The 13,753-nt window shown below is 35.6% G+C and overlaps 1 protein-coding gene across 2 annotated transcripts in view; it reads right to left on the reverse strand.

Annotated features, from left to right (window-relative positions):
• Positions 1 to 13,753, reverse strand: part of AFG1L (AFG1 like ATPase) — a 194,708-nt gene that overhangs the window by 100,788 nt on the left and 80,167 nt on the right. The gene's annotated exons all lie outside the window — the stretch shown is intronic.

Below are 13,753 nucleotides of genomic sequence, written 5' to 3' on the forward strand. Positions count from 1 at the left end.
AGTTATGGCTGTATTCCATGTGTTCAAGCAGCTTGAAGAAAGATTGATCATATCAAGTGGAGACACGGAAAATACAGAACAGAGAATAGTGAGCTGTGGGGCAATTTTAAGCAACCTAATACATGTGTAACGGCAGTACCCAAAGTGGAGCAGAGGAGGGCATAGAAAAAAATATTGGAAGGAATAATGGTTGAAATATTTCCAAACTTGATGAAAACTATAAACCCATAGATCTAAGTTACTCAATAAAGCCCAAGCACAAGAAACATGAAGAAAATGACACCAAGGCCAATTACAATCAAATTGCTTAAAACTGGTGATTAAAGAAAAAAAAAAAAACCTAAAAGCAGCTAGAGAAAAAAGATACGTTACATATAGAGGAATAAAAATAAGAATGATAAAAATTTCTCATCGGAAACAATGCAAGCCAGAACATAGTGGAGGAACATCTTTAAAGGACAAATAAAAATAATAATAAAACGGTCAACAAAGAATTCTATCCTGAGCAAAAATATCTTCTAAAATAGAGACTTTTTGTGACAAAAGCTGAAAGAATTCATCACCAGAACACCAGAATTCCAAGAAATCTTAAAAAGAAGTCCTCAGGCAGAAAAACAATATTGGGTGGAACCCTAGAATACACAGAAGAATAAAGAGCACCAGAAATGGTAACTGTGGATAACATAAGCCATTTCTTTACTATTATCTAAATCACATTTAAAGCAAAAACAATAACAATATATTTTGGGATTTATAACATGCATGGAAGTAAAATGTATGAAAACAGCACAAAAGCTTGGAGGAAAGAAATGGATGTATACTGTTCTAAGGTTCTTACACTATACTAGATAGAAGTGGTACAATATCACTTGAAGGTAGACTGTAATAAGTTAAAGATATACACTATAATCTTGAAAGCAAACTACAAAACCTTTTCTAAAACCTCATAAAAATGGAATCATAGAGTATATGTTCTTTTGTATAAGGCTTCTTTAACTCAGCCTGTTTCTGAAATTCATCCATGTTGTTATATGCTCATTCCTTTTTATTGCTGAGTAGTACTCAATTTTACGAATATGCCACAGTCTATCCATCCTCCAGCTGATGAATACCCAAGTTGGTTCCAGTTATTGGCTACTATAAGTAAAGCTGCTGCAACCATTCTTGAAGAAGTCTTTCTGTGAACTAACTTTCCCATTTCTATAGGCAAATAGCTAGGAGTTTAATTGTCGGGTCATAGGGTAGATGTTTAATGTTATAAGAAAATGCCAGACCTTTTTTCCAAAGCGTGTGTCACATTTTACATTCCTGTCAACAGTCAATGGGAGTTCTAGTTGCTCCACATCCTCATCAGTATTTGGTTTTGCAAGTCTTTTTAATTTTAGTCATTGTGGTGAGTGTGTAGTATGATGTTTCACTGTGCTTTTAATTTACATTTACCTGATGACTATTGAAGTTGGGCATTTTTGCACATGCCTACTAGTCAAAAGAAGTGCCTGTTCAAAAATTGGACACAATTTTTATTGGGTTGATTGTCTTTCTACTATTTCTTTATATATTCTGGATACTATTCTTTTGTCAAACATATAATTTACAAATATTTGCTCCCTATCTGTGGCTTGCCTATTCATCTTCCTGAGGTACTTTCAGAGGCAGAAATTTTCAATTTTGTTGAAGTCCGACTTCTCTCTCTTTTTTTTTATGTTATTGCTTTCTGTGACTTGTCTAAGACCCCCAAGTCATGAAGATACACTTCAATGCTTTCCTCTAAAAGTTTATAGGTTTAGCTTTTCTGCTTAGGTCTAGGATCCATCTCAAATTAATTTTTGTATACCATGTGAGGAAGGGGTCAAAGTTCGTTTTTTCCATATCAGTGTCCAGTTATTCCAGCATCATTTCTTTCCCCTATAACAGCTTGCCTTGCTGCCTTTGTCAAAAAGTCAAACCATCACATAAGTAGGTATCTATTTCTGGGCTCTCCATCCTCCATTCCAATCACTAATCTCCAGTGATTAATTTTTCTATCCTTATGCCACACATCTTGATTATGGTAGCTTTATAGTAAGTCTTGAAATCAGCTCTTGTTTGTCCTTCAACTTAGTTGTTCTTTTTTTTTTGAGGAAGATTACCCCTGAGCTAACATCTGCTGCGAATCCTCCTCTTTTTGCTGAGGAAGACTGGCCCTGAGCCAACATCCGTGCCCATCCTCCTCCACCCTACACGTGGGACGCCTACCACAGCATGGCCTGTGAAGCAGTGCCATGTCTGCACCCGGGACCGAACCAGCGAGCCCTGGGCCTCTGAAGCGGAATGTGTGCACTTAACCGCTGTGCCACCGGGCCGGCCCCCGTTGCTCTTTTTTAAGATTGTTTTGCTTATTCAAGGTGCTTTTCATTTCCATATAAAATTTAGAATCAACTTATTGATTTCTACCCCCCAAAAAGCAAGCTGTTATTATGACTGTGATTGCACTGAATCTATAGGTCAATTTGGGAAGAAGTGACATTTTAAAAATTTTGAATGTTCTAATCCAAGAAAATAGTATATCACTCCATTTATTTAGGTCTTCTTTAATTTCTCCCAGCAATGTTTTGTAGTTTTCAGTGTAGAGGTATTATAGGTTTTCTGCTAAATTTACTTCTAATTATTTTATGCTTTTAATGCCATTATAAAAAAATGTTTATTTCATTTTCCAATTATTTGCTACAAGTGTATAAACATATTGATTTTTGCATAGTAATCTTGTAACCTGTGACTTTGTTAAATTCACATATTAGTTCTATGAGCTTATTTGGAGATTTTAAACACATTTTTATGTCAAAAGTGTCTTCTATAAAAATAGACATTTAGTTCTTCCTTTCCATTCTTTATGTGTTTTTGTTTATTTTTCTTGCCTTATTTCAAGACCAGGATGTCTGATATTATGTGGATTAGAAATGGGAAGAGTAAGCATCATTGCCTTCCTTGTTCCCAATCAGAAAAGGAGAGTACTCAATATTTCACCATTAAATATATTTACTAGTTTTTGGTAGATGCCCTTTCTCAGATTATAGAAGTATTTTTCTATCCCTAGTTGGTGGTTGTTTTTTTTTAAAATAAAATGCTAACCCTAGCATTTTATAATGAATGGGTGTTGGATCCTGTCAAATGTTTTCTTCTGCATTTATTGAAATGATCATATTATTTTTCTCCTTTATTCTGTTAATATAGTAGATGACACTGATTGATTCTCAAATTTTAAATCAATGTTGCATTCCTGGGATGAACCCTACATGGTCATGATGTATTATCCTTTTCATATCTAGCAAGATTTGCTTACTGCCAGTATTTTCTTGATTATTTTCTTGCCTATGTTCTTGAAAGATATTAGCCTGTAATTTCCTTTCTTCGGAATGCCTTAGTCAAGTTTTGGTGTTATAATTATGTTGGCCACATAACAGGAGTTGGGAAGTGTTTCCCATTCCTTTAGTTTCTGAAAGAGTTTGTGTAAGAATAATGTTATTTCTTTCTTAAATGTTGGATAGAATTCATCAGTGAAAGCATCTGTGCCTGATCTTTTTTAGGGGGAAGGTTTTTGACACCAAATTCAGTTTTTTAAATAACTGTATGGAAATTCAGATTTTGTTTCATTTTGTGGCAGTTTTAGCAATTGCATAGTTCAATAAATTTGCCCATTTAATTTAAATTGCCACATTTGTTGTCATGAAGTTGTTCATAATATTCCTATTATCCTTTTCATATTTGAAGGAACTTTAATAATCCTTTCATTCTTAATATTGGTAATTTGTTTTCTTTTTTTCTTGATCAGTCTAGTTAAGGGTTCTACAAATTGGTTCTTCTCAAAAAACTCAGTTTTGGGTTTGTTAATTTTACTATCGTTTGTTTTCTATCTCTGGTTTCTCCTCTTACCTTTATATTTCCTTCCTTTCTTCTACTTACTTTTGATTTAATTTACCTTTCTTTTTCCAGCTTCCTTTATTTCTTTTTAATTGAGCTATTATTGACTAACATCATATTAGTTTCAGGTGTATGACAAAATAATTTGATATCTGTATATATTGCAAAATGATCAACCAATAAGCCTAATTAATATTCATCACCACATAGTTAACAATTTTTTTTCTTGTAATGAGAACTTCTAAGATCTACTGTCTTAGCAGTTTCAAATATACAATACAGTATTATTAACTATAATCACCATGCTGTATACTACATCTCCATGATTTATTTGTTTCATAACTGTAGGTTTGGACGTTTTGACCACCTTTATCCATTTTGCCTACCTCCGCATCCCCATCTTTGGCAACCACCAATCTGTTCTCTGTATCTATGAGTTCAGTTTTTTTTGTTTGTTTTTTAGATTCCACACATAAGTGAGATCATATGGTATTTGTCTTTCTCTGTCTCACTTATTTCACTTAGCATAATGCCCTCAAGGTCCATCCATGTTGTCACAAATGGCAAGATTTCCTTTTGTTTAATGGCTGAATAATATTCCACAGGATATATATACCACTTCTTTATCCATTCATCCAACGATGGACATATAGGTTGTTTCCATCTTGGCTATTATAATTAATGCTGCAATGAACATGGGGGTGTAGATATTTTTTCAAAGTGTTTTTGTGTCCTTCAGATACATACCCAGAAGTAGAATTGCTGGATCATATGGTAGTTCTATTTTTAATTTTTTGAGGAACCTCCATACTGTTTTCCATAGTGGCTGCACCAATTTACATTCCTACCAACAGTGCACAGGGTTCCCTTTTCTCCACATCCTCACCAACACTTGTTATTTCTTGTTTTTTTGATAATAGCCATTCGGAAAGGTGTAATGTGATATCCCGTTATGGTTTTTGGTATCCATTCCCCTATGATTAGTAATGCTGAGCACCTTTTCCTGTACCTGTTAGCCATCTGTATGTCTTCCTCAGAATAACGTCCCTTCAGACCCTCTGCCCATTTTGTAATCAAATTGGTTTTTTTGCTATTGAGTTGTATGAGTTCTTATATTTGGATATTAACCCCTTTTCAGATACATGATGTGCAAATATTTTCTCCCATTCAGTATGTTGCTTCAAAATATTTTCTAATTTTCCTTTTGATTTCTTATGTAATCCATGGGTTATTTATATGTATTGTTTAATTTGCAAATATTTTAGAGTTTCCTGGATATCTTATTGTTATTGACATTTAATTTAATTCCATTGTGGTAAGAACACATATTCTGTAGGATTTCAAACTTTGTAAATTTTTATTAAGACCATTTATGGCCCAGCAAATGTTCAATATTGGTGAACATACAATGTGCACTTGAAAAGAGTGTATTCTGCAGTTGTTGTGTTTGATGTTCAATAAATACTAATTAGGTCAAGACAGATGATTATCTAAATCTTTACAAATCTTACAAAATTTTGTTCATTCAACTGCTTCAAGAGGGATATTCAAATTTCTAACTATGATTGTTCAATTGTCTAATTCTCTCACTGAATCTATTTTTGCTTTGTATAATTTGAAGATATGTTATTAGGTACATACACACTTATGATTGTTATGGCTTTCTAATAAGTAGACTTTTTTATCATTATGAAATGTCCTTCTTTATCTCTAGTAATATTTGTTTTGATGCCTATATTTTTGGAGTTTTGGATGAAACTTGGAATTGGTTAACATATTTACATAATTTATAAAATCTTAAGTACAGACCTCACATAGACTTTACATGTGCTAGACAATGCTTAACTGTCTCTTCTTCACAAAATATTTGGGTTAAATAGAAAAATTGACATTTATATTACTTTCTTTTCTCTTTCTTCCTTTCTTGGTTCTTGCCTTCCTTCCATTCTTCTTTCGTTCCTTTTTAATCATTGCCACTCAGTTTAGAACAACAAATAAAATTCAATTTACTCCAGAGAGATTCACCACCACCACTATCCTGATCATAAGAGTTTATTTTTAAAAGTGCCAATAATGTGTTTGCTGACACACAAGTTAATAAATCAGAAAGAAAAGTTAGGGTAATCTACACATCTATTGTTGTTGATGTTAATTTACTGCATTTACTGTATCCTTGCCTAATGTTTTCAATGAAAACTGCCTTAGAAATGGCAGGAAGATGAAATCCTTTCCATCAATCCTACAAATGGTCCTATAAATTGAATCTGTTTTTTAATCAAATAATCATCACTGGCCTTCAACTTTAGATATCCTACAACATTTTAAATGGTTCAATCGCCTATAACAAGGATAATAGGAATCCAAGGAAATTACAGGTTCTACAGAGTCTTTTTTTTTTTTTTTTTTTTGGTGAGGAAGACTGACCCTGAGCTAACATCTGTCACCAATCTTCCTCTTTTTTCCTTGAGGAAGACTGTCACTGAGCTAAAATCTGTGTCAATCTTCCTCTATTTTGTATGTGGGACACACCACCTCAGCATGGATTGATGAGCAGTGCATACGTCCACACCCAGGATCCGAACCTGCAAAGCCCGGGCGCTGAAGAAGAGCGCATGGAACTTAACCACTATGCCACCAGGCTGGCCCCCACAAGGTCTTTTTTTTTAAGAACCGTGAGAAAGAAACTTTACAAAATGTTACATAAAATCTTGATTATAAAAATACTACCATCCATACACTTATATATTAATTTTCAGTGAAGTCAAACATTAACGAAGTAATTTTTCACACCAGAGCTGCTTTATAAGATAGAAGTCAATGGACTTAAATATCATGACTGGAGTCTTCAATAAGAAAACAAAACTTGTGTATTTCTGGGAATCTTTCATGCATGAGGAAGACCCAAAACCAGCCAGGCAACAACTAGTCGCAGAGACTCCAACTCCCCTGTTAACTTTTAGAACCATTTCATTATCAAGTGTGAGGCTGAGGCTCAGCCAACAATAGCTTTGGCTTTGACTCTAAAGGTTGTCATTGGAGTGGGAAGTCCTTACCACCAGATGGGGTGTTGGTGTGAGTGAATGGGATTCCTTGACTAACTTGTTTAGCATTCATTTAAGTTCATTGTGGGTTTTGCACTAATCTCTACAAAAATTGTACAGATGAGTCAGCACAGTCTTAGCATCTCTCTCCATGACTTCCCTTTTGTGATATCACTTCTCATTTCCCAGCAGTAGTGCTTGCCCCAAACTCTGCCATCTGGTTCTTCAGGCCAGAGAAAACTGTGGGCTTTCTACCAGAATTTCAGACACCCAATGTAATACTGACTTTACCTGCCCCAAAGTTAACAGCACTGAAAAAAACAAACTGGAAACTCTCTCCATTTTGGACCTTCTTCCAAGTTCTGTCTCCCTTATAGAATCTGCCTGCCTTTCTTCCCTCTCTAGGACCTTCAGATAGTTGTGCTACGTTATTTTGTTCAGAATTTATGATTGCTGTCCAGCAGGGAGGTCATTCTGCTAGGAGTTTACTCAGACATACCAGAAGAAGTTTTAGTTTTTAATAGAGGAATGTGAATGATTTATATTTCTTGTCATTGACATGCCTGATCTTGTTTCATGCTTTTTGTTCACACTTTTTTTGTTTCTTCTGTTTTCTAGCTTTTGCTTAAGAAATATTTTTCCTTTGATCTTTTGTCTTTTCTACTAATTTGAAAAGTAGAAGGCGTATCTTAAATTCTAAAATACTTGACTGTGTAGTTCCCTACTTATTAGTGCCACAGATAATGACTCTGTCACTCAGCATCTGTAAACTCTCCCTCTAAGGGGAACAAAATTTACAAATACATATGCAAGCAATAACTCAAATATTCATTTACACTCAATTCATTGTCACAATAATTTTCTTATTTCAAATATTTCCTTTTAGTAAGTTCACATAAAATCTTCTTTCCTCCAGGAGACTTCTTTACTTTTTTTTATCATATTACTCTCTTTATTCTGCTCCTACGCTCTGGCAGAGCTTCTTGTTTTCCTACATCACTGATTTCATTTTCTGTAGTTTTAATTCTATACTTTAGTGCTTCTAATGCTGACTTTAATTGATTTAATTTAATTAATTAATCTCTTCTCATTTCGTTTAGCTTTTTTTATTTCAACTGATTTCTTAGTAAAAAGGTTTTCAGCTCAATCTGTTGTCTTCTCTCAGCTTAGATCATCTATATCACAGAGTCTGTTTTCCTAATTTCTAAAGAATACAAAATAGAAATTTTCCAATACTTACTTCTCTTTCCTACTTATTGTTCCTATATTAAGCTATTTTCTCTTTATACAACCTTGAACAAGGAGTGGTATGACTAATCTCAGTGAATCTCTGTAATCAAGATATGTGGTTTCTCCTCGGTTCTCTTCACTATCAACATGGTTGTTCTTAAAATCGTCTTATCTGTATTGTACTTCAATGTTAAAAAGTAATAGTTGGTATCTTTGCCTTGTTCATACTTGTAGTAGAAATATAACGTTCCCACTAAGCATAATTCTGACTTTTGAAATGATATATATATATATTTGGTATCGTGTTAAGAAACTATACACCTATTTATATTTTATGGAGTGACTTTATCAAGAAAGATGCTGAATTTTGCTAAATAGTCTTTCAGCTTTGATAGTGAACACCATTGGATTTTTTCTTCCCAAAAGCATTAATACAATAAATCGCATGTGTGTATGTGCACGCGTAACTGCTAGCCAACCATCTAGTGATATCCAGTCTTTTATTTCCTATGGATATGTTGGCTCGAGGAAGGATACACAGCGTTGTTGCCTGATAATCTAAGTAACACAGGATTATTCTTGGACATTCTAATGCTATCTGTAGTATTTTCCTTATAACAAACAGGAAATCAAAAACTAGAGGGGCCGGTCCCATGACCAAGTGGTTAAGTTCACATGCTCCACTTTGGCGGCCCAGGATTTGTGGCTTTGGATCCTGGGCATAGACCTACACACTGCTCATCAGGCCATGCTGTAGTGTCATCCCACATAGAAGAACTAAAATCACTTGCAACTAGGATATACAACTATGTCCTGGGGCTTTTGGGAGGACAAAAAAAAAGGAAGGTTGGCAACAGATGTTAGCTCAGGGCCATCTTCCTCACCAAAAAAGAAAAAAAAAAGCATAAAAAAAAAGTAGAAAGTCCAGAATACACTGTTCTCACAGTTCTTCTAGCTTCAGTTAATAAAGGGACATTTTTCTTTTTACTACTTTGTGTTTTACTGTCAAAGAAACATAGTCATTTCAACTTACATACTCTATTTCCCCATAAAAATTTATTCTTATTTTTGATTGAATAGGTTCTTAAGTTTAATTATTAATTTCAAATTTTTAATTAATTTAATCTACTAGTCTAATTTGTTGATAGGGTCTCCAGGCACTTAAATCTTATAATATTATTTTTCACTACCAGAATATCACAAAATTAACAAAATTTTATTCCAGAACATAAAAAGTGAGTAACATATATGAAATTTTAATTGTGGATTTTTGTTTCTAGCTCTTCCAATGACCTGACAATATAATCTTTCAAAGGTAAAAATATGTCTACTTGTATATAGACCATATAAAATATTTACCTAAATGACAAAATTGCTAAATAAATCATTTACTTGAGGTTTTATAAAAATAATAAATTGAATACAAACTATCCCTAGATATATTTTAGCTGAAAATTTTCCAGCAATTTCCCATTCCTGTGGATCTGATCCAAGATCCTCTCTACTTCAAGTTAAAGAGGCTTAATCAGATTATCCTGGAAAATATAAAATAGTAGCACTACAAATTTCATGCTGGAGATGTTATTTAAAATATACTAAACATATTTTGAGCTCGCGAGAAAGTGGGAAAATCCCTACAGACCAGCAAACAAACCGGAAGCTAAAGTTGTAATCATAAACTGACACTGGTTTGGGGTTTTAACAACTACACGGTGTGCAGAGGGTGAGGTCTTGGACCCAAGTGAGGTGGGAATTAGAATTTAGGACTAGGAAAAACAGTGACATAGAAACGGCCACTCCCTAATACCTTATTCCCTTCACCCTCCTCAAGAACTGCTTCCCCTTCTCTTCTATGGGACTTTCCCCGACCACTTCCCTCCACAGCTATTTTCTCTCCTAGGTTCCCAAATTCTAGTGTTGCTTTTACTTTACTATCAATTATTTTCTATTAAAATTATTTATTATTAATGTTTCTGATCATTTTCTATTAAAATTAATAACTTATTTGTCTATAAGTTGAGAATTAAGTTGTTAGCTGATAAAAGATTAGGGTACGATTGTAACCTCCACCTACAATAATCCTCATTCTTGCCCATGAAAGCGATGCATTATAACTAGAAATGAAGGGAATTAAATAAATGAAGTAGAAGAAATTTAAACAGAGAGGCTAAAGGATTAATGAAGAAAAAAATATATGTGCTCTTCTCCACTGGGCAATACCTTCTGGACCTCTAATCTTCAGATATTTCTCTCTTTATTGAATGACAGGCACCACCACCCACCCAGCTGTATAAGCCAGAAATTTAGAAATTGTCCTTTCCCTTTTCCTTGGTATCTAACCTACAACCAGATATTACCATTTTACTTCTTAAATATCTTTCAAATCTATCCTCTCGATATCCATTGGCATCACTTATACCAGAGTTTCTCAGCCTCGGGACTATTGACATTCTTGGCTACATAATTCTTTGTTGCGGGGGGTAGCCCAGTACATTACAGGATGTTTCAGCAGAATTCCTGGCCTCTACCTACTAGATGCCAGTGGCAGTACCCACGCCCTCCCACCCCCGCCTAGTGGTGGTAGTTAAAAATGTCTCAAACATTGCCAAATACCCTGGTGGGCAAAATAGCCGTCCTGCTGAGAATCAGTGGCCTATACCAAGCTATCATCATTTCTTGCCTACTGTACTGCGAGAGCCTCCTACTATGTCCCCCTGATTCCACCATATCACTGCACCCCATCCCTCAATGCATCCTTCACACTATAACCAGGGTGACATTTCCAACTCTGATCTTGTCAGCCCCTGCTTAAAGCACTTCAATGGCTTCCCGTTTCTTCTAGAATAAAATCCAAAATCCTTAGTATTGCTTTACAAGGTCTAGCTCTCACTTCTCCAGATTCATCTTGTTCCTCACTGCATCTACTTCCCCTCCTTGGCTGTACTCCAGCCACACTGGCCGCCATTCAGTTCCTCAAGTGGGCCATTCTCTTTCCAGGCATGGGGCTTTGCCTCAACCCTCTGCCAGGAATGTCCTTCTCTCACATCTTGTGACACTCTGAGAATAAATAGATACTATTAAAAAAATAATAATAACCTATCTGGGGCCTTAGATGAAAAGCTGTGACCTAAAGAAAAAGTTAAATGCATTTTGATGGTTGGAAAAGAGGACATGCTTTATCTGGGACAGGGAAGAGAGAGATCCGTGATGACCAACAAGGAGAAAAGATGGAGGATGATGTGTTCAAAGGGTCACAAAACCTAGGTTCTACCCCCTGTTCAGCCATTCACAAGCCACAGGATTTGTTTTTAATTTACATACAGTAAAATTAACCTCTTTTTGGTGTACAGTCCTATGAGTTTTAACACATGTAACCACCACCACAATCAGGATACAAAACAGTTCTATCACCCCAAAAGTTCTCTTGTGCTGCCCCCTTTGTAGTCAAACACTTCCCACCTTAGTCCCTGCAACCACTGACCCATTCTTTGTCCTACAGTTTTGCCTTTTCCTGATATCTACACTTAATCTCTCTGAGTGTTGTTTCTTTAACCCATGAAATTATTTATACACACACACACACACATATACACATAGAGAGAGAGAGAGAGAGACAACATAATCTTCTTAGATTAAAATATTAAGCTATTTATGATGATTGTTTGTCTGCCATGGCTAAAAAAAGCTAGTATACGTCCAGCTTCCCCTCTATGATATATATTTAGAAAAAGCTGTCTTTAAGTTTGTGGCTAATGCCCAATTTATGCAATTCTGCACCTGGAACTTTCAGCCTTCTCCAGAAGGGTGGCTCCACCTCAGATTTCTGCATGCTACCTTGGTGGGCTTGTAACTTAGTTCACTCGTACAAAGCTCTGAGCTCCAGAATGTTCCTTACTCTCTCCTTGTGGTTATCTTTCCTCAATTTACCACACTGCAGTAGCCTAAGCAGCAACTGCAATCTTCCTTTCAACAGTCTTTGTTGGGGGAGTTCCAAGCTTGTTCTAGCACCTTCCTATTTACGAACATGGCTTGTCACTGAATATCTAAATGTAATACTGACGATACTGTTAAGCCAACAAGTTAGCCAGAGTAGAGTCATGCCTCACTTCCACCTAGACAAATGATCTAATGTCAAAAAGTTCACTGCCTGGGGGCTGGCCCCGTGGCCAAGTGGTTAAGTTCGTGCGCTCCGCTGCAGGCGGCCCAGTGTTTCGCTGGTTCGAATCCTGGGCGCGGACATGGCACTGCTCATCAAACCACGCTGAGGCAGCATCCCACATACCACAATTAGAAGGACCCACAACGAAGAATATACAACTATGTACCAGAGGGCTTTGGGGAGAAAAAGAAAAAAATAAAATCTTTAAAAAAAAAAAAGTTCACTGCCTGGGTTTATAGGGTTGCGACACTAGTAAATCACAAGAATGCCATAGATAACATAACAGTTTTAATAAGTGCCTCGGACAAAATCATTCATAATTCTCTTATAGTGTAACAGATTAGGTATAACTATAGTTGCTTGCATAACTGGATCCAAAAAGTATTGATTAATTAATTAATGTCTCCCTAAAATAAGGGCTCCAGAAGTATGCCACAGGGGTCTAAACTGGGTCCTATCCTATGTATACATTTTAATTAAGGAATGGCTGAAGATATAGAAGCATGATTGCCAAGTTTATAAAGGTCATACTTAGTAGGGATAGCTAAAAATAATTTGTTAGATATTAACATAAAAGATATTAAGATAAATCAGTAAAAAGGAACAATGTAGACAAACTAATAAGCTGAAATGTAATATGAAGAAAAAGAAACCAACCACACAAATATAGAATGAGAGAGATCTAGTTTAACAGCAGCTCACATAGTAAGATCTGGGTGTATTAGATTATAAATTCATTATAAATCATCAATGTGACATGGCTTATTTTTTTAAAAAAACTCACACCATTACATTGCTCTTTTCAAGTTCACTAGTGAATTCCAAGTTCCAGTGGTCCATTCTCAACCTCATTTTCGCCTCCTAGCGGTATTTAACAAAGGCAATCATCCACCCTTTTTGTATCACTTTCCTTTTCCTCACTTGACACTCTCTTGGTTCTCCTCCTACCTCACTGGCTGCTTTTTACAGCTTCCTTTAGGACTAATGACTTCTAAAATTATATCTCCAGTTCAAATCTTACCAATAAATCTAAACTCTTATATGCATCTGGCTCCTCATCATAGAAACCCTTACTTCCATCTCCCTACTCAAATCTGCTTCTTCTGCAGTCTTCCCCATCTCAGTGAACAGCAACTTCACCCTTCCAATTGAGTAGGTCAAAACCTTTGAGTCATTCTTGATCCCGTTCTTTTTTTTTGATACACTGTATTCATTCCATCAGTAAGTCTTTTTGGCTCTGCCTACAAAATACATCCAGAATCTGACCCCTCTTACCACCTTCACTGCCCCCTCATCTCCCATTAGGATTGTTGCAATCATCTCCTAAATGGTCTTCTTACCTCCAGACTTGAAACCTCATCCCCACAGTCTATTCTCAATACTATAGCCAGAGAGATGCCTTTAAAACACACATTCATTCAACATT

Source organism: Equus quagga, chromosome 11 (genome assembly GCF_021613505.1).
Source record: "Equus quagga isolate Etosha38 chromosome 11, UCLA_HA_Equagga_1.0, whole genome shotgun sequence".
NCBI lineage: Eukaryota > Metazoa > Chordata > Mammalia > Perissodactyla > Equidae > Equus > Equus quagga.